Here is a 20,343-nt window from a genome sequence, read left to right on the forward strand (position 1 = left end):
CTTCGTTACGTGATGCATGGAAAATATTCAGTGGCTCTGCCGCTGGCGAATCGAATCTTTTCCGGGGGCCAGGGTAGCCGACCAGTCTGGCATTTCAGCGACGGTCGCTTTTCCACAGTTTTCTCCTTCTCGTACAAAGGGCCGGTATCGGACCACCCAATACTCGTACAGCTCCCAACGTTGCATAAAACAAGGACACCCACCTCCAATCAAGCACGGAGTTGCGATGGTGCCGCAGCAGCCAGAATACGTACCCTACTCGTCTGTTCCCAAATCCACGTTCCACAGACAGCCACAAAGGAACCGGTACGAGAATTACATTTACATAAAATATTCACTACCAACCCCCTCATTTGTTGCACGGACATTAACTACATGACAAGACACTCGAAGTACCATCAGCCTCAACGGAACGAAAGCGTCTCTGAGAGAGTCACATATATGGGAGGCATGTTCTCATCAACTCTTCAATTCTATCTACCCGATCCGGGGATGGAATGACTCGACGGTCGCCTATACCCTGACTTCATTCGCTCGACATCTTTATGTGAGTGCTAAATCATCCTTTTTGGGGCACAGTCTGTGGAAAATAGCGGCGTCGACCGAGCCTCTGAGCGGCTCCGACTCGTCCGAAACTGTCGACGGGAATAGTGGGGTCAGCCGGCGGCCGGCGCCCAGCGGCCCATCACTCGGCCAAATGGGACCGAGCGAGCCGAGACGAGCCGAGACGACAAGATGGCCGCGCCCATCCGGCAGCCCGGCACGCTGACCGCGCTGACCAGTCGGGGCAGCCTCATGTCCTCAAGGGTACTTACGTGCGAGATGAGCTGAGCGCAGTGCGCACAGCCCGGCCGGTGCGGCGTACTGCGAACCTGAGATGCGCTGGAGGATGATAGTGTTGTAGAAGGATATCTTCATCTGTTTGGATAGATAACAGCCCTGTCATATCGCGCGGCAGAGCAGCAATCATTTCCCTAGATCCATTGGTGCTCCAAATCATACACGGTCTTTTCTTTTCCGACTGGGCCATCAATATCTGCTATAATCCTACAAGCTCCAATAGCGCTGGCTCGTTCAAGCCTGCAGCATCCAATTGATACCTATGGATGTTCCAATAGATACCTCTCGTCAGCCATAGCTCACCGGGCGGAATTGCAGCGTCCAATAAATCAGCCGATACCGTCGGCGCCGCGGCTCTGCAGCGAGCTGCGGAGGCTGTATCAGGCAAACCAAGCTGCGCGCAGGACTGAAGGACCGAGCGCTGTCGGCGGGACCAGCCGCTGTCTGTCGGGACCGGCCGATTTCGGCGGGACCAACCGATTTCGGTGGCTTCCTATCGACGGTTCAGGCCGATTTCGGGGGCTCGCTGTCGGCGGGGATCTGTGGGTACTCGACTGTGAGCTGCGACCGCCGATAGTGCTCGCGTCGTCCTCGACGGCTCCCGAGCAGAAGACTTAAGGCAGTCAGCGGCGCGGACCCGGTGGTCGACCCCACGGCCCCGCGACACTGACCACCAGTAACAAACAGCTCTCGTGGCACCATTTTCGAACTTGGTTCGTCAGAGAGATTCCATAACATAATGCTGTAGGACAAAACAAACTGTCTTATTCGCTTTGCTCGCGCGTAAACAAGAGAAGTGATAACTGATTGGGTACGGGATAGAGCATAATTTACGAGTATAAATCACAGATAATTGAGCGGCTATTGGCCGCTTTTTCTCATGCACAGGATGTTTCTGCCTCTCGACAGCTCGTGCAGTACCAGACACTGACCGTCATACCCAGTATAGGTAAATGTCAAGTGAGCAGCCCTCCATCCTACAGAGCCGCGGCAGCTCTAAAACTCATCTCCCTCCTCCGTGCTGCCAACCCACAGTTCTAGTTCGGTCGGCTGCACGTCCTCACAGCACCGGCTTCTGGCGATCGCCACCACGCCAAATGAATCGCCCAGCACACTAATTGGATAAACAACGCGCGTACATTGGTTCGCGTCAGCACCGGGAGCGAGACAAATGGCGTCCACAGCGTGAGGCCGAACACAGCTTGCCGGAGGGGCGGGGCGGGGGGGGGGGCTGAAGCGACAACAGAGGGGTGGGGATGGCGGCCCGCGCCCCGTCAGCCGTGAGAACATTGGGAACGGCCGTGCCACCAACTTGTGCGCCAAGTTGAGCCCTAGCAGCGCTCCGGGCCGTGGTGTCGTCAGCTGCACGAAGCGTGCCGACTGGGCTGGAGGAAGGGGTGCGGACAGGGATGAACCAGGGAGCTAGAGTGGATAAATGGTGTCGGCTAGACTGGGGAAGGCTTGGGGTCCAGGGGGTATATGAGAGGAGCACACGGCGCCAGCTGCTGTCCCACCCAGATGTAAGAAAACATCGCCCGCCCGCTATGTTTGCTGCCTACATGCCCTTCCGCTGTTCGTGCACCATTAAACGTCTCTCCACGAAAAATATGCTTCCGGTGTCGTCAAGAACCTGACCATGTCTCCTCCGCTGGGACTCTGTCGTGACAATGTCCCCCGTTAGCAGTATAATAACGGCAGCCCATGAGTTCCGCCTAAATAACCCGACTACCACTTTCGGTCGTAACCGCTGCCCAAATCGCCACCTTGATGGCTCCTCATGTCAGAGATGATAAACGCGGCGCCACCAGACGGCCGACCGAGTCGTTAGTGTGCTGGGGACAATGATTTTCCCCGGGACGACACCCGACAACCATGATAGATGCTGGCGTCTGAACCGCCACCTACAGCCAATTACTGGCTGAGCCTGGTGGCGACCGACCCGAGGAGCGCGCGTGTAAACAAAGTGGAAAATAACCCCCTATTAGACGTGACAGTAGCCGGCATTTAGATCGCACTAATATCATAACGAAACGGATCCTGTGTCATACGATGAATGGTGCCTAAACACGATAACAGGACACGAGCAGTGCTGATACACCGGTGGGTGAAATCGGACGGAGGCAGCAGAAGAGTTTGAGAAATGAATAGAAATATAAATATTAACCTAATAAATTTCCATCTTGTAGTGTACTCACTTTTTACAAATAGGAGGAATCTTTCAGGAGCCGCACAGTCACTGCCCTATTGGCCAGCGCCCCTTAAAAAAAACACACACACGACGAAAAAGACTGATCGGTCTGGTCGGTAAATCCAATCGGAAAATGGTAATTGCAATGCAGTCAACCGCGGTCTGCGTTGCACTTCAATGCATCCCACCCGCATTCTGGTGAAATGCATTTCGCCCCCTTTGTTGTCTACCAGAGCTAATTACAGCAGCGCTGCACTCACTGGCCTGAGCTCGACCTGACCAGCGCACCACAACAGAACAGTCGGATGTCTCCCGGAAACGCCGAGCGTCTCTCACGGCACCCAGACACTCGGCTGCTCGGACGACCCCGGCTTTGACACCAGTAGGACAGTAGACGGGTGGAGCTCGACGTTAGCGGGGCGGGAGGCTGGACGGTGGGACTCCCGCCGCGCCGTCTGCTCTAAACGGTGGGACGAGGGCGTGGAGGGAGAGAAGCGGGTGGTGGCACCGTAAATCAGAGAGACAGAGGTGGGAGGGAGGGAGAGAGAGAGGAGAGAGGAGAGAGAGAGAGAAAAAGAGAGAGAGAGAGAGAGAGAGAGAGAGAGAGAGAGAGAGAGAGAGAGAGAGAGAGAGAGAGAGAGAGAGAGAGAGAGAGAGAGAGAGGAAGAAGAGATGGACAGACAGACAGACAGACAGACAGACAGACGGAAGGACAGACAGACAGGCAGATATGGCGGTGGAGCCCAATACTGGAAAGGCAAGACAGTAGGGCGACGCGACAGGGATAGGAACATCGACGTCACCTCAGCACCGCGCCAGTCCAGGGACACCAATCGAGCGTCACGCCTTCTCACCCACTCGGAGACCAGCCTAGCGCCGACAAGGCGCCGCACCGCCACCTCGCTCAGTGGAGAGGGACCACAAAAACCGTGTCCCGACCGCTCCGCCGGCCGCCAAAGGTAACAAAGCCGCTCACGGGCCGGACGGCCAAGGTCAGAGAGCGCTGGAGCGAGTCCGTCTGTCGCCCCGTTCCGGGACACGCGGCTGGAAGTGACCAGCGACCAGCTACACAGGGTTCCGGGGGAGAGGGACATGGCCCACGGGAGTGGAACGGTGAATCACGGCCTCAGGCGGCTGTGGTGGTCACGCTGTGGCTGCAGATCACGGACCAAACATGGTGCGTCACGAGCGGATCGAGCCCAGCGTGCTGCTGCCACAGTTCAATGTCATGGACTACTAACTGAGCCTGGCATAACTGGGTACGGGCTGGATCTATTACTAAATAAGACCAGTGGCTAGATGAACAGAGCAAAGAGTGTGCCAAGTGCCAACCAAGCCTGGTGTGTTACGAACTAAGCCCAGTATGTCACGAGCTAAGTCCCGGTATATCACGGCTCAAAGCCCGGTGTTTCACGAGCCAACGTCAGCTGTCTTCCCGTAGGCATGCTCTTCCTGCAGAGATCCACCGTCGCTCTCCCCCGCAGACGGTCCGTCGAGACTGGAAGACACGGCCACAAAAACGGCCGAGCACCGCACGCAGGACCCGGTTTTGTGAGGGCGGCATCACGTGTTGGCGTCCGCCGGGCCCGCAGCACCGTTAGTGGCTCTGCTATTTGGAGAGAACACTCGTCCGTGTGCCAGTGAGCGCAACGCATTTACAGAACAATCCAACAGCGCTTGTCGGGCTACAACAGATGGGCAAAACAGCCTGCAGCGCTGCGGTGCAAACAAAACATAACCCCCGAACAGCCCGCAGACACGAAAGTGATGATTGAGTTTGCCACCGGCGGTGGTTGAAACACGAGCAGGGAGTGAAACCGAATCCCGTAACAAATAGTAGTCTGTGTGATTGCATCGCTATAATCGTAATGCTGAGTCGCTGCTTGATAAAAAAAAAAATTGACAGCTTATTGCTCCATGCTCGAAGACATCCGACCATGTATGGTCTACAGCTTTATTGTTGTTTACTTGTTTTATTGCAGGACTTCGTCTTAAGATACCCGTCGACGATTACTTTAATAAACTAAACTTAACAGTCTGGACTAAAAGAGATAATAAAAGCAATTTTTCACAAAAACATGAAACGGCAATCTGACACCACTGTTCACTAAGGCCCGGTTAATCAGCGCCCACATAATTTAGAGTGCTAAATATCTTTGTTATGATGTCAGTAAATGTGTACCATCAACACGTTAACCGACAGGTAAACGTTTGGTCAATCTTGGGTCCATCAAGCCCATGTTGAACATCGTAATACCCGTTTAATTTGGGACTCCAACAGGCGACGTGTCGGACGCTGGATTTCGTGATTCCAGCCAATCTGCGGTCCCAGCAGACCCCGTCTTGGACGATAGTTGCCCGTGTTGATCCGAACCCTAAACTGTGAGGTGATTGAGTTACCAAACCGGCTGCACATAATCAGACCGAATCGGCGCCAACAGCGCCGGCTCAACACTAACGACATGTTACGGTGCAGATGGCAGCCACACCTCGTGCTGGTCTGCAGTGACACTGTTCGATGGGACTAATCACACCTACTGACTAGGCAAAGGCCCGCGGCTTGCCGGCCCGCCCGACCTGCAATCAGAGCGGCTCTAACCGAACACCCGACCGCACGGCCGCTGCACGCACGCTCGACCGCACGCTCGGGCCGAGTGCGGGTCCTCGAACGAACAGCCGAACGGAGCGGCGGTAAACACACGAGGTTAGACACGTAAACAGCAGACCGGCGCGCCTCCGCCTGGCCAGTTTTTCTGCCACCGGAGAGGCCAGTCGCGTCTGAGGAGGGACGAAGGACGAACCGGGCCGGCCCGAACGACCGAGCGGACAGATAGCTGGAGTGGACGGACGGAGAAGAAACTGCCCCATTCGGTCGCGACTGGCGGTTTTGTGCCACGGGCAGCAACAGGCCGGCACTAAGGTCTCATTATTTCCAACGCCAGCTAAGGTTCGCGGATATGTTTGATGCAGTCGGCACACCTCACGGCCCCGACAAGCAGTCTCGACCGCCCCCAAGACGTCCTCAGCCGCGGCCGGTGTCACGACGCCGATGTTATCGGAAGAGTGGAAGGTGACGGCCTATACATACGGAAACACAGAACACTGGTAGCCTAGCAACGGCTATCGGTCGCCGATGTTCGAGTGCGTCCCGCCCCGCCGCGGCCACCCGCTGACGCCATCGGTGGCCACAAATGGGACCGGCGGCGAGCGGCCGCTCTCCGGCCGTCCGTCGGATCAATGGGAGCGGGCTGCTGCGCGGCAGGCCGACCAGCCGTGTCTCGCAGACCGCTGTACCCACCTGGTGCCGGTGCCGGCGGCGCGTTGTGCCGTGCTCCCCTGCGGCGGCGGCGGGCCGGGCCACTGCGCGCGGCGGCGGCTCGGGCGGCGCCTCCTGCTGCCGTGCTCGCTGCTCGGTCGGTCCGCTCTGCTCGTGGCGCCGCGTCGCTCTCCGTGCGCGTCCGTCCCGGTCAGCGTCGCGCCGAGCACTGAGCGCGTCGCCGCGCCGCTGCCGACGATGGCGTCAGGGCCGGTGACGCGCGCGGCCCGAGGTGGGCACGGCATCGACCCGGCGGCGGAGCGGAGGAGCCGAGCCGGAGCCGGCGCGCGCCGCGGCCGGACCGCCGGCCGGCCGGCCGGCCGTGCGCAGCTCTATTTACCAGCGGCGCACCGAGAGCTCTGCCGACGGAATCGATCAGACCGGGCTGGTAGCCGATTCTGGTGGCGGCCATACGCAGACTGAACTGTATCGTCGGCCGTCGTTTGATTGCTGACAATGACTTATCAGCGTGCGACGTTCGGCTGATCCCGGGAGCACATGTCCTCTGGTCAACCGGCATCGACAACAGCCCTGCTTCGCTGAGTCCACAAGCGGGAGTACATAAATGTCACAAACGTCGTGTTTTATGGCGTTTGTGATTTGATATGATAGAACATCGGGCGCACTCGCACTTATATAGAAAAGATAAGGAGGAAAGACATGCACTAACAAAACTTACCTATCCAGTGAAAGATAAAAAACATGCACCATTTGCACGAATGATGAAACCAGTCTGAAACTTCGGAAAATAACGATAAACGTATAACATTCACTTTCATTCAATGCGATACACAGTACCTACAGTACAGTTACAAAGTAAAAAAAGCTTCAGTGAAATAACATGATCGGACAAGCGATTACCTACATGAAATGCATTTATGCGAGAAAACGGACTAAAACCACCATGCAACCAAGCATGAGGAAGTTATGAGATTGAAGTGAGATGACATTGACTAAGCCTGTGTGAGGTGACCTCTCTTCGTCAGGCCCATCGCGCTGGGAACTGCAGGCACCCAGTAATGCTCACTTGCTCGAGTGTCTCATCAAAGACAGCAGACTCGGCACCATACAGCGTCTACAGAGGCCGACTCGACGGCAGCAATCACCATGTCATGACGACCGGAACACTATCTAACTCGGCGGCAGGGCAAGTTCCAGGTACAGTTGGCCGCCGCTGCCGACTCGCCCCGCTCTCGGATAACTTCCTCTTATCTCCACTCGGCTGGGACGACGGCCGGCCGCCATGAGGAGCGCGCTGGCCGCGCCGGCGAGCCAGTTAGCCCGTCTCCCCCGCGGGCAACATGACTCCTAACTTGGGCGGCGGGCTGGTGCGATAAGAGCTCAACTCCCATTGGAGAGCAGCCGGGCGCGCGGCGGCTCTGTCTGCATTGGACGGCGTCCGGACAGCGGATTATACCGTATCGGCGTGCCATCTGATCCCTCACTTCCCCGGGCGTCACATGAGAAGACAGAGACGGGGTATCATCTGACATCCCACTCTCCCAGCCGACACAGGAGCCTAACTTGACACCGCGTGCCATCTGACCTGGCATGACCCCAATTTTCACACCAGAGATTGTGCGCGGGGTGAGACCGTCTCGGCGGGGGACGGACGGACGGACACAACTCACTACCGATCGTCTCGGTAGGAGGTGGCTACGTGGACACCCGCTGTGACAGAGCGACCGTGGGGAGGTCACCGGCCGGCCCGCGGGCGATGGCACGAGCCGGTACTGGGGGACGATCCGGACAGACACAGGTGGGGATGGTCCGGGCGACTAGCCGGCAGTCTGATCAAAGGGCGCAGGACGTTCTGTCCGGCACAGCCTAGCTCGTGGGCTCCGCGTTGAAAGAGCGACGATGGGTGATCAAGGACACACTGATGTTCACGGAACAGCTCTCCACTCTGCTATGCTAGCTATGCTAAACCTATGATAAAAAGAGTATCCTCGAAAGGGTCTCTCTGGCAATTTGGACCCAGAAAACCTACACCAGCGCCGATGTCATGGCCGCACTGACTGACGTGAGCCGCAGTGATGTGGTAGTGATGACTGACCGATCCAGTAATGCAGCCGTTGACACTGACGTGATCCGTAAGACGAGGTCAGTGTCAGTATCCGCTGCCCACGCACTGCACATCCACAGCACCCGGTCTCAATGTAAACACGCTGAAAACCGGCAGGGAATGCCGCAGAAATAACACGGCGGTCTCAGAGGTCGGCCGGCGGCACCAGTCACAAGATTACCCTTCAGCATGACATCAGATGACCGTAAATCGAGGTAGCAGTATAGCACCGCTGACGGGCGAGCTGAGGTGCTCGTCACAACAAATGTTATACTCAGAATGAATGAAACTGTCCACAGGTCGTAAAGTGGTAGCGAGATACCAATGCGCCACACTAGTCGTACTCCGCAGCTCCTTACGTAAGAAGATGATGCATTTTGCGGTTGGTGTCTCTCAGCTCTGAAGCGGCATCTAAAGATGATGCCAATTTAGTCATATCACTGGCTACGACCGTGCTTTCATCCGCAGTCGCAACGGGCACACATGATGATCCGCAATCTGCACAAGAACCGCAATTCGCATAAATCTCCTGGCTGGTTCGCAGCCCGCACACACGAACTAAGTCTCAATCACACCGTCACACTCATTTTTATAGAGCCCTAACCCACACAACGGAAATGAGTCAAAATCCACACGCATCAAAATCTCGCAATCCTCATATCGGCTGGACCGCAATCCGCGCACCCGAACTGAACCGCAATCCCCACACACTGGTCGTAGCTCACCAGAACCGACCGGGCCGCTTCCAACAGAGGCCGTTTGTCTCTGCAGTCGTCAGTGACGGAGGGCCGCTCTGCCATGACGCTCATATAGAGAGAACACTCTGCAATTGGCCAGGGAGCTGGACAAATATCCGCCACGAGTCGAGAGTTACAAGCGCTCTCGGCAAACCAATCACGGACGTAGCAATACTTTGTGAAGCGAGGTTACTTTGCATGCAGATGAAAAGATATCATTTGTCTCGCGGCCCGAAAATAGAAATATAATGAAACAAAAAGTGTGATGACCAGAGCGGCTACTCAGATGTGACAGTAACTGGTAAGAGCTTCTGTCCAATATGTTGGCGTTCCTTGAACTGCGCCGCTATACTGCTGGTCGAGGCTGTTTCTGTTAGTGTGTGATATTGTGGGCAGCGGGGCTACGGAGTCAGAGTCGGTCGGAGTCGACAGTTCTACCCGGGGTCGGAGTCATAGTCGGAGTCAATTTTGGGAAGCGGAGACGTAATCACCGGAAACTCACAGATTCAGCAGACCTACCAGGGCTGCGGAGTCAGTCAGAGTCGGAGTCGGTCGAAATCGACAGCTCTGCCCGGAGTCGGAGTCGGAGTAGGAGTCACCGAAAAACCAGCGTCTCCGCAGCCGTCGTGGGCAGTGTGATGATCACTGTTTGGTTTGGCGGCTTCGGGCACTGTGCTTTGTGAGGGATCTTCCCTATCACAGTCAGGTGCCTTCACTAGACGGCGCTTGTGTTTGCCTATTACAATTATAGTTTCTTTTTCCATTCACCTATCCCATGGTTCGGTAAAGACCAGTATGGACCGAAAACACTCTTTCCCAACCAGATGAAACCCAAACGAGGTCAGACAACGCTACCAGCCCGGTCCAACCCACCCATGAGGCGAGCCGAGCACCGAACCTTTGAGCTGAGGGTTGCCCATCGCCGCGTCTGGCCGAGGTCCCACTACCAGTGGCCACTCTGGGCGCGGAGGCTGGAGCGGAACGGCCGCTCATTTCCGTCTGCGCCGCCGCGCGTGACCGCAGCGCCGAATCGGCGGCTTTTTCTGCGGCCGGGACGCTCCATCAGTCTGCTATAGGTGGATGATGGTCCGAGCGAGCCGGCCGGCGAGTGTAGCGCATTGTGCGAGCCTCTCTGTCCACAGAAACAAACAGGACAGGAGAGTACGGCGATGCAGTGTGCCGAGATAGCACGCCGTGAGGACGGGTCGTCCGTATCGCTAGTGCGGGCTCTGTATCGGCCGGAGATGCGACGGAGGGGTCTATTGTGAGGCCCTACCGCCGGAGATGGCCCCCGACTGCATACATAAAGCGACGACTGATGCCCAGCCCACAGTCCAGAGACGCGAACCTGATGATTTCAGACACCGCGCGGCCGTGGGGGCTTTTAATTCCGGCCAGAAACAGATATAGCTTCTTGAGCATCAAGTTTGTTGGGCTTGATGATTGATATCCAATTCAAAACCGGCGTGAGCGAAACAGCCTGCACGTATCCATTTCTGGGTATGGTGTAATAGTTCAAAGAATGATGAAACATTATGCAGTAGACCTGTTGTCGACACGCCTTGCCGTTTACTAAGTGGCAAACAGGCTAAAAACGAAAATTGTCGCTGAAACGTAAGTAGCAAAGACCAACGCACGACGGGCGACCTGGTTGAGCTTCAACGTTCCCACTGCTATCCGCTGGTCTATCGATGTATCATAACGGCCGTACACTGAGCCGTCGATCCGCTACGAACCGTGCTCAGGCGGCCGGACACCTCACGCCCCAACTTAAATAGAACTGTGCCTTCTCGAAAGGAAAGGAAAGGTCAAGTGGTTCGTGGGCACGTGCTCTCGAGACTCAAATAGAAGTCGTTCAGAGGCCTGTCCTCCCCGAGCGCAGCTCTTATAACGAGAGCTGCTGGCGCGTCGGAGCTCCGTGCGTCAATGAATGTAAGTAGCCATGACTGCAGCCACGGCCAGGTCGGTTCACGGACGGACTGGGACACACCACCCCGGCCGGTTCACGAACAGACCGGAACACATCCCCGGCCGGACAGGAGCGACCGGGCCGACCCTGACCGTCGCGCTGGTCACCCGTGTCATAGTTCAACCCAGAACCACCCACCAACCACAACCCGTCTCGATCTCGACCCGTCGACCACAATCCACCCCGACCCTCACCATCCACACTCCACAGTCCATCTGTGGACTGTGGATCCCGACCTCCAGTCACCTACTGACTGACTACCTCGCCCATCACCTAGCTAGTCCGACCCAGGTCAGAATCCCCCAGCTTTGACCGGGCCAGATCCCACCCTGACCCGAGCTCTCAGCTCCCAATTCTGTCTCACAGAAGCCGAGCCATGGTGGTAGGGGTCATTCATTCTACAGCACTCAATATTCTCGGCTGGCGCTGACCGGGGCAGCAGCGGCTGGGAGCCCGGGGTCAGTCGGCAACAGACCACGCCTTGGTCTACTTTCTACCGAAATGGGGTGGGGTAGAGGGCACATTCGTAGAGAAATACAAAACACGCAGTTCAGAGGGGAATGTGATACATAATGCCTTTCAAGATAACGGACGGAATCGAATTAAAGCAGCAACACTTTTTTTCTTTTTATTTGATTATTCATTGAGCATTGTTATGCCCTTTACTTTATTTAAAAAGGTAAGTATAATACAGCAGCTGCATCTCAGCTGCCAATCTTCAAAGGTTTCACTCGCTACAACTTCTGCCCTACAATCTATAAAACCACGTTGTTATACTTGAACTGCATGAACATTACAAACACCAAGAATGAATGTAGCGCAAGGCGGAATACAGCAGAAAAGTCTCAGTTTCCTCCATTTTTTGCTTCGAGGCTGGTAGCAAATAACATCACTGCAAAACCAGAGTGAGCCAGTCTCATTAAATGTTCACTAGACATATTATTTTATTTTGAGTGATGTCGCGAGCCCGTGAAAACGCAGCTAGCCCGGCCATCTCACTCTCGCCCCTCCCGGCCCCCACGGATAGTGGCTGAGAGGGGGAGGGCAGCGGGGGGGGGGGGACCCGTCGTCTGCCCCCGGGCGGTCTCTCGACGGAAGGCATGGGAGAGCAGCGGCCGCGTGCATCTTCGAGGGTCATTACACAGGCGTCATCCAAAAGCGATTAAATGAGCATCAGAGGCACGGCCGCTGGCCACAGCGTGCATATTCACTATAGGTATATACAGCGCACACCAAGGCGCACACAGGCTCTGACAGACTCTACCCCAGCGTGGGGCGGGGTGGGGCGGCGGCGACGGCGGCGGCGGCAGCGACAGAAGCAGCTCCCAGTCGACCACGAGATCAGTCCCGGCGCGGGTCATTAGTCCTAATTTACACCGCGGCAACCGCACTGATGAAGCGCGCCTCATCAATCACCAGAGCGTCGCTCAGTGCTCGGGACGGGCCGCGGGGACGCGTTTGACGGATTTTCGGCTAATGCACGATTCTGGGCTACATGCAGCATAAGATAAATAACACAATGAGCGCCTGGTCTCTGGGGATGGAGCTGTGGCTTTATGAGATATGTGGGTGGGTAAAATATTTAGCAATCATCGTTCATGGTTACAAATTTGTATTTTCAATTTCCTAGCCGACTTGTTCTTTCGAAGCGGCTTGATAGCATAATAGCTCGATGATCCCATATAATACCATATCAAGATTCATGGAATCAGCTAAGGATTCATTTCCTAAAATACATGTCACTGTCTGTATACCGTAAGCATCGCTAATACGTTAGATATATATATGTTACGGGCCAAGTGCGAAGGCTAGTCCGTTTGCGAACGGACTAGTCCATTCGCGAATGGACTAGGCCGTTTGCGAATGGCGGTCCGTTTGCAAACGGACTAGTCCGTTTGCGAATGGCCGCGGCCATTCGCGAATGGCCTAGGCCGTTTGCGAACGGACGGGTTTGTGGCGTTGCACTTAGCCGCCAGAAGCATGGATCCTCGGATTGGGGTACGATTCCGAATGAATGGGGGACCGCTGGTCGATGCAGGGGCGTCGCCAACGGGGGGGGGGGGGGGTCGGAGGGGTCCGGACCCCCCCACACACACATTCTTGAACATATGCCGGTCCGACGCCCCCCCCCCCTCCCCCCCCCCACACACACACTTTTGATATTTAGCAATCATCGTTCATGGTTACAAATTTGTATTTTCAATTTCCTAGCCGACTTGTTCTTTCGAAGCGGAAAACGAAAATCGATCAAGAATAAATAAAATATTTTAAAAACGATTTTGGTGCATTCTCAAAATAAAATTGTCTAAATCCGAGGAGTTTTCAGTATTTGGTGGGGATTACTTTGACTGACCGTCCGACCAGATCCCCTAGTCGAAAATCCGTGGCGACGCCACTGCGTCTATATGTTTAGTTTGTTCTCCGGAGCAGATCTGCGAGCTGGCGCAACTCTGGGTTAGGTCTCCACACACCACAGGGTTAAGGTTTCACACGGGACTTTGCACATGCCAAGTTGACTTGCCAAGTTGATGTCACTTTGTCACTTTGATATTTCGCACTTGGCCTGACTTCGCACTTGGACTGGGAGCATAAACGCCCGTCCATTCGCAAACGGCCTAGGCCAACTGCAATAACGCACATGGACTAGTCCATTCGCAAACGGCCTAGTCCAAGTGCGTTATCGCACTTGGACTAGGCCATTCGCGAATGGACACTAGCCTTCGCACTTGGCCCGCAACATATATATCCTGATGTGTATGTATACAGCGTCATCATTCGCCCCACATGTTACATCGTTGTCAGTAAAACAAATGCACGGCGATCAGCGCAGATAATGCATTACGGGAACTGAGAGGCACAGGGCGCACTCAGACGACGCTCATTGTTTTTGGCCGCCGGATGTTGGCAATAATGGGAGCCCTCGGCCGGCGAAGGAGCCGAAAGGGCCGCCGATTGGGCGTCAGCCAAATCGGCTCGGCAACCATTAATGACGCCGGTAATGCTGATCTGTACAGCAGTGTCCGGTCCCTAATCGTGGCCCGGCCCACCCGCCGACAGCCCCGGGTCAGAGGGACGACACACCGGCGGGTAATGACACACGGGCCGGGCGGAGGCGAGTAGCGGCCGGCGCCGGCGCCGGTGGAGAGTTGGCTCCGTCGCTGCCGCCACTGACCCCGCTGACAGGTCGCGGTAAACAGGCGTCAGTGGCGGGCAGGGGCGGCTCAGCTCGGCGTCTCAGATACCCGGCCAGGGGCGAACGGTCGCAGGTCAGACTGTCATCACCCCGCTGACACTGTCGGGATAGCCAGTCGGCAGGCCGGACTCCTGACCACATACTGAACTGTGCCTCTGTTCCAGCTGACCACCCACTGGACCTGGACGTGCAGATACCCTGATGGCCGGCCGTCGAATCTTCGCTCTGTTCGATATCGATTTACGACAAAGCTTAACTGTCTATTTTTCTATGCAATCATGGTCCAACAAGAGACTACCTATTTACCTACCAAACGACATCTGCTTTTGTCGGAAATCCGTCGTGTTCTCTCATGCTATGTTCCGGCCAGGCGACTTCACCAGTGTTGCATCGGTATTCAGCGCCTCCCAATTTGCATACGCCGAGTGCTTTAACTGTAACTGGCGGCTCCTGTCACAACACACCGTAGTGTCGATCTATTCTCGCTGTCGCCCAGGCTGTAGTGGTAACTCCATTCGCCCACGAACCCCATCGGGTACACACGTGTGAGTCTTCAGGCGGCTGAGACTGGGCTGCAGCACCCGGCACCTATCAATGCAGCCGGCACAAGCTGCAATAACTGGGATTGTAGCCTACGACTGCCTGTCTGTATAGGGGCTGCAGTCCGGACAGGAATCCAGCATCTGGAAATGCAGCCAATACCTGTATTGCTGCCTCTGGATCTGAAGCCCATACCAACCTCTATCTTGGAATGCAACCCGAATAAGCCATTACTATACCTGCTTCTGTGGCTAAATCTGCAGTCCATATCTACCGCTGCGGCTGAGTCTGCAGTCCGTACCTGCAGCCGTAGCGGCCAATCCCACCGAGCCGCTCTCGACCGTATGCAGGGCACGGAGCGTCTGTGTTTTGGAGGCGCCTGACGTGCCGAATCGCCACCTCCGCAGCACCGTCTTCACTCGCCAGACACAACAGAGCGGCGGCGACAGACGGTAAAACACGCCACCGGCGCACCACAGACGGACCGAGGCGGCCCTGAGGTGGACTGGTATGGAGGCGCAGAGTGATCCCTGGAGAGATGAGAGTCCTGTATGTGATTGAGCCTGAGTGAGGTTGAGGCTGCATTGCATCGCGTGGTTTTCACCCGAAGTCTGCGTTACTGGCTGTTTTAAAGACGCATGTGAAAGGGCGCCATTGATTTTACGCGCAGAAATTCAATAGATCAATGCCCCTCAATACGTATTCACCACTCAATGCATCAAGGCTAGATTTTATAACGTAGAAATTTGAACTAGCGCTTGCTGAAGCCAGTCGTACGTCGCCGGTATTTCTCAGACCACAGTCCTTACCGACCATCCCCTGCCTATGACCGTATAGAGTCCCCGTTGCGGTGTCCGTTCGCCAATCAGCGGCCCCCGCCGGCGCAGAATCCCATCAGGGATGCACGGCCGGACACGCCGCTAGAATCGCACTGATGAGCGGCGGCGTGGGCGCCAATTCTGCGCTGCGCCGGCCGCCGCATTCACCGGGACGGGACTGATCAGTATCACACACTGCATCACAGTCCATGATTGGGTATATCACACTACCAGCACAGCCAAGGATCGGGACCGATCACTCGGCCAGCACAGCCCAAGATCGGAATCATCACACACCGCCACAGTCCATGATTGGGACTGAGCACACGACCAAGTTCAGGATGGGAATAATCAAACTCACAATAACAACAGGACACGGATGATGGATCAGCCCAAACACCATCAGATCCTTGCACACAAAGCCAGAATCAGGCGCACCACAGTGCCACCAAACATCAAGGACAGCGGACCTTGATACATTATGAGGTAAGGTTGGACCTGCCATTGCCAAGGGTAGGTCAGATAACACCCTGTGTCATCCCTCTGTTGCATGCTATGTATTCTGAGACCGCTGCCGCCGCTGCCCAGCGTTCACCGAGGTCGGGTGGAGCAGCAGGTCAGGTCTCCGCTCGGTGAAACGGAGCGGCGTTGGCCAAGTTTTTGCTCGGTGCCCGGTCGGCACGGCACCGCGGCATCTGATCCTGGACTCCGGTCCGCCGCCAGGGGTGGGGGCGCACAAAACCGGCGACGGACGCACACCTGAGCCGACCAGCGGCGGTGAGAGCGAGACTGGGCCACAGCCGCCATGCGGTGGTAGGTCACTGCAGCCGCGGCTGAGGGTTAGCGTAGAGAGGGGCAGACTCATGCAGGGAGAGAGGGGGATGGAGAGAGAGAGAGAGAGAGAGAGAGAGAGAGAGAGAGAGGAGAGAGAGAGAGAGAGAGAGAGAGAGAGGAGAGAGGAGAGAGAGAGAGAGAGAGAGAGGATGAGAGAGAGAGAGAGAGAGAGAGAGATGAGAGAGAGAGAGAGAGGAGAGAGAGAGAGAGAGAGAGAGAGAGAGAGAGAGAGAGAGAGAGACGGCTCAGAGGGGGCGTACTATGAGAATATCATCCGGAGGGGCGGGAGGCTCGAGTAGCAGCGCCGACTGTCAGACAGTACAGTTCCACACAGCCCATTCAGCTCCTGATTCTGCCCCCTCGCAGCAGCACGTGTCCGCCGTCCCACACATCCCCCTTCCCAGCCTAGCACGGCGCTGGTCTCCAGACCTCCCGCAGAGCCGATCGTAGTCCCGGCCCGCAGCCGGCGCCGGTCTGCGCCATAACTCTCGATGGTGGATGACAGGCCGGCTCGGCGCAGCGGCCGGCCGAATCGAACTGCGAGCCAGCCGCCCAGTCGAGGGATTCACCATCGCCCACGGTGCGTCCGAAGCAGGGCCGGCACGACATTGGTGCTGTCTGTCTTGCCGTGGTCCCGAATCGCGGGCGTCACGTGCAGGTATTTTTGAAGTCGCAATAGCACGCCACAGGTGTGCTCCATCATCTCGCCCACCCACACAGCTCTGCTCAGTCGAGTGGCTATTTTACCCAGATCCTATACCACCACCGCAGCCCACGGCTGCTTTCTCCGAGTCACCTCTGCTCCTCCCGCTTCCTTTGCCTTTCCCTCAGCCAGCTCAGGTCACCCAGGTCACTCGCTCCCTTCACCAGTGCCCTCGCCCATCGCCTCTGCAGGGCGGCCACGCTCCCAACACCGCGCCCCGGCCGCGTGGGTAGCCGGTGGGGAGGGGCGGGGCGGGGGCGGGGCAGCACGACCGGCTGGCACGCGGCACGGTCGGCCCGGGTTGAGGTAGGTCAGCTCCGCCGCCCGGCGCGCCCCGCGGGCGGCAGGGCGGTGTCGCACGGTGAGCGAGCGGTCGGCCGCCATCCGTCATCGGTGGCGGCCGATGACGGGCGCCACTCCGATGACGCATACCGAGTCTGAGCTCTGACACCGCCAGCAGGTCGGTAAAACCAGGGTATATTGGGTAAACCACCGAGAGACACCAACAGCGGCCAACTGCGAATGGGCCTGAAAACAGCACAGGCAGTGGCCCGAAGCAAGGTGAACACAAAAGTCAAAAAGGTACAGTGTATTAACCCTCGCCCATGTAGGGGGGGGTTGGTGCACCCCCCCCCCCTGAGGCTTTTCGGAAATAGTGCAAAAACGGCGGCGCGCAGCGCCGCCAAATTTTGGGTACCTTATGGGGCAAACCTTGCGCATCTTTTGATAAAAAAAATTTGACCGGGTCATGTCAGGTCACGGAGTTATGACGTCACAAAGGGAACAGCCTCCGGCCGGATTTTCACAAACTGAGTGCCAACGCCCGAGGTTTCCTGCCGGTGGTACGGACATCGGTTGATGGATCGTGATGAAACTTCCCATGCATGTTGGGGCAAGTATTGGCTATCATATGGTATAAGAAACTTGACCGGGTCAGGTCAGGTCACGGAGCTATGACGTCACAAGAGGAACAGCGTCCGGTACTATTTTTGAAAAGCGCCCGAACCACTATTTTGCTAATTCTTGTCACCTCAATGGGAATATGCAGCAATATTAGCTTCTATAGGGAGCAAATGGACCTCCCAAATCCAAAAATACAATCAGATTTCAAAAATTTAAATTTTGATTTTTCGAATTTCTGCCGCCGACTGTGACCTTGCCGACTTCCGGCGCTCCCAACGCGCCATTTTTAGAGCTAGGGAAACGAAATACATACCAAACGATAGAGAATTGATCAAGGAACACCATAATGAAGGTTTCAAGTCGATATCTCCCACCGTTTCGCCGCAGTCGCCGCGGAAAGTTGAAAAAAGTCTATTTTTCCGAAAATTTGACCTTTGACCGGTCAAAAGTAGGTCAAATGTTGACCTAGGACCAAAAAATATACCACCAATCGCGAGATCTCGGCGAGAGCAATCCGTTGGTCTTTTCCGCTAAGCTCTACGACGCTCCGTTTTCAAACGCCAAGGGGGGGGGGTCGCACCAACCCCCCCCCCCTGCATGGGCGAAGGTGGCAGATCGCCGTTTACGGGCGAGGGTTAAAGCAGGTTATTCTAAAAATGTCTCCTAAAAATGTCTCTTATTCTAAAAATGTCATTTTAAATAAATGTGTGTAGTCAGCGGTCATGTGAGTGTGAATGAATCATGTCGTATGGAGTGACTGTAGAGTGAACCTGATCAGTGTGTGACTGGAGGGGTTGCCCGAGGCATTGTGTCAGTAGTACTGGGAAGAATGATGTGACGGGGAGCCAATGGGATGAATGATTGATGACGTGATATGACGTGATGCCCCTGTATAAATGTTGTGTGCGTTCGTGTACCGTTGAGTCGTCGTGGACCGCCAGACCTGAATAGAGTCTACCAAAGTGTTGCCCAGATCTTTTCTTCTACATCTTCTACAAGCTATTTCGGCGTTTCGGCATCATCATGGACACACCGACAGAGACGGGCGCTGTGGTGCAGGGATCTGAGCAGGTCCGGATCGGAGCTGGACTCGATCCTCGCCTCATCGACGAGTACGACGGGAGCGGCGACGTCGTCGAATGGCACACGCAGGCGTCACTGCTCTGTGAGTATCGCGGTGTGTCGGCGGCGGAGGTGTTGCCCATGCGGCTGAAAGGTGGTGCTTTCGCCGTGTGGTCACAGCTGTCCGCGGTGGACCGCCGGTCAGCAACGGCGACACGAGACGCCTTGTTTAAGGCGTTCGCCATGGACGACTTCGCGGCTCACACAGCATTCGTCGCACGTCGGCTAGAGCCGGGGGAGAGCGCTGATGTCTTCCTGGCGAGGTCTGCGCCGCTATGCTGCCCTGTTCGGCGGCGTGACGGACCGACAGCTGGTAGCTGCCTTCGTCAACGGTCTGCCGGCGTCCGTGGCGGACACAATCCGAGCAGGAACCAGGTCAGAGCAACTCAGTCTGGAGAGCACAGTCGCCCGCGCGCGGGCGGTGCTTGGTAATGACCAGACGCAAGCTGTGGCGGCGGTTCACAATGATCTGCAGCGGCGGCAGCGACCGAAGCGCCCACCTCGTCCCAGACGCTGCTGGACGTGTGGGACTGAGGGTCATCTCGCCGCGGCCTGCCCAAACGCCTCGGGGGACGTGTCAGCGCGAGCACTGTCCCCGGAGCAATAGATCGCGTCCTCCCTGTGATCCAGAGCAAGGTAGACGGTCGTGAGCGGCGTGTATTGGTGGACACTGGTTGCACAGACACGCTCGTGCACAAGGATTGTTGTGAGCAGTGGACACCGCGGACGGTGATGATGAGGACTGTGAACGGTGGGTCGTTGCGGTGTAGTGGGACGGCCAAAGTCACCATGGAGTGCCAAGGCAAACGAGTGACGCTCGCAGCCTTTGTTGTGCCTGATCGTCCATTGGGAGTGGACATGGTGCTGGGCATGTCGGGCATCACGGCCCTGGGTGGCATCAGCCTGAGGACGCCGACAGACGTGCGGATCTGTGCGGCGGCGGCGGCTGAGGTCGACCCCCAGGGGCTGGCGCTGGATGCAGCAGACTTCTCGGCCCGGTTCGAGGCACAAACTGGAGAGTGGACGGTGGCATGGAAGTGGGCAGACGGGGAAGGCCCGGAGTATCTGCAGAACCAGGTCGCCCAGTATGCCGTGCCGCCGGAAGCTCGACCAGC

General features: G+C 56.4%; 1 protein-coding gene across 3 annotated transcripts in view; it reads right to left on the bottom strand.

Annotated features, from left to right (window-relative positions):
• The window catches only part of LOC122365127 (RNA-binding protein Musashi homolog 2-like), a 99,666-nt gene that overhangs the window by 19,008 nt on the left and 60,315 nt on the right, over positions 1-20,343 (bottom strand). The window contains exon 1 of one of the 3 annotated variants that reach the window (XM_043336090.1): positions 6,327-6,504. The exons of the other annotated variants lie outside the window; for them this stretch is intronic. The gene's annotated coding sequence lies outside the window, so the exon portion shown is untranslated. Of the gene's footprint in view, positions 1-6,326; positions 6,505-20,343 lie in introns of those variants that run through there. 3 annotated transcript variants of the gene reach the window in all.

Source organism: Amphibalanus amphitrite, unplaced genomic scaffold (assembly GCF_019059575.1).
Source record: "Amphibalanus amphitrite isolate SeventyFive unplaced genomic scaffold, NRLGWU_Aamphi_draft 000716F_arrow, whole genome shotgun sequence".
NCBI lineage: Eukaryota > Metazoa > Arthropoda > Thecostraca > Balanomorpha > Balanidae > Amphibalanus > Amphibalanus amphitrite.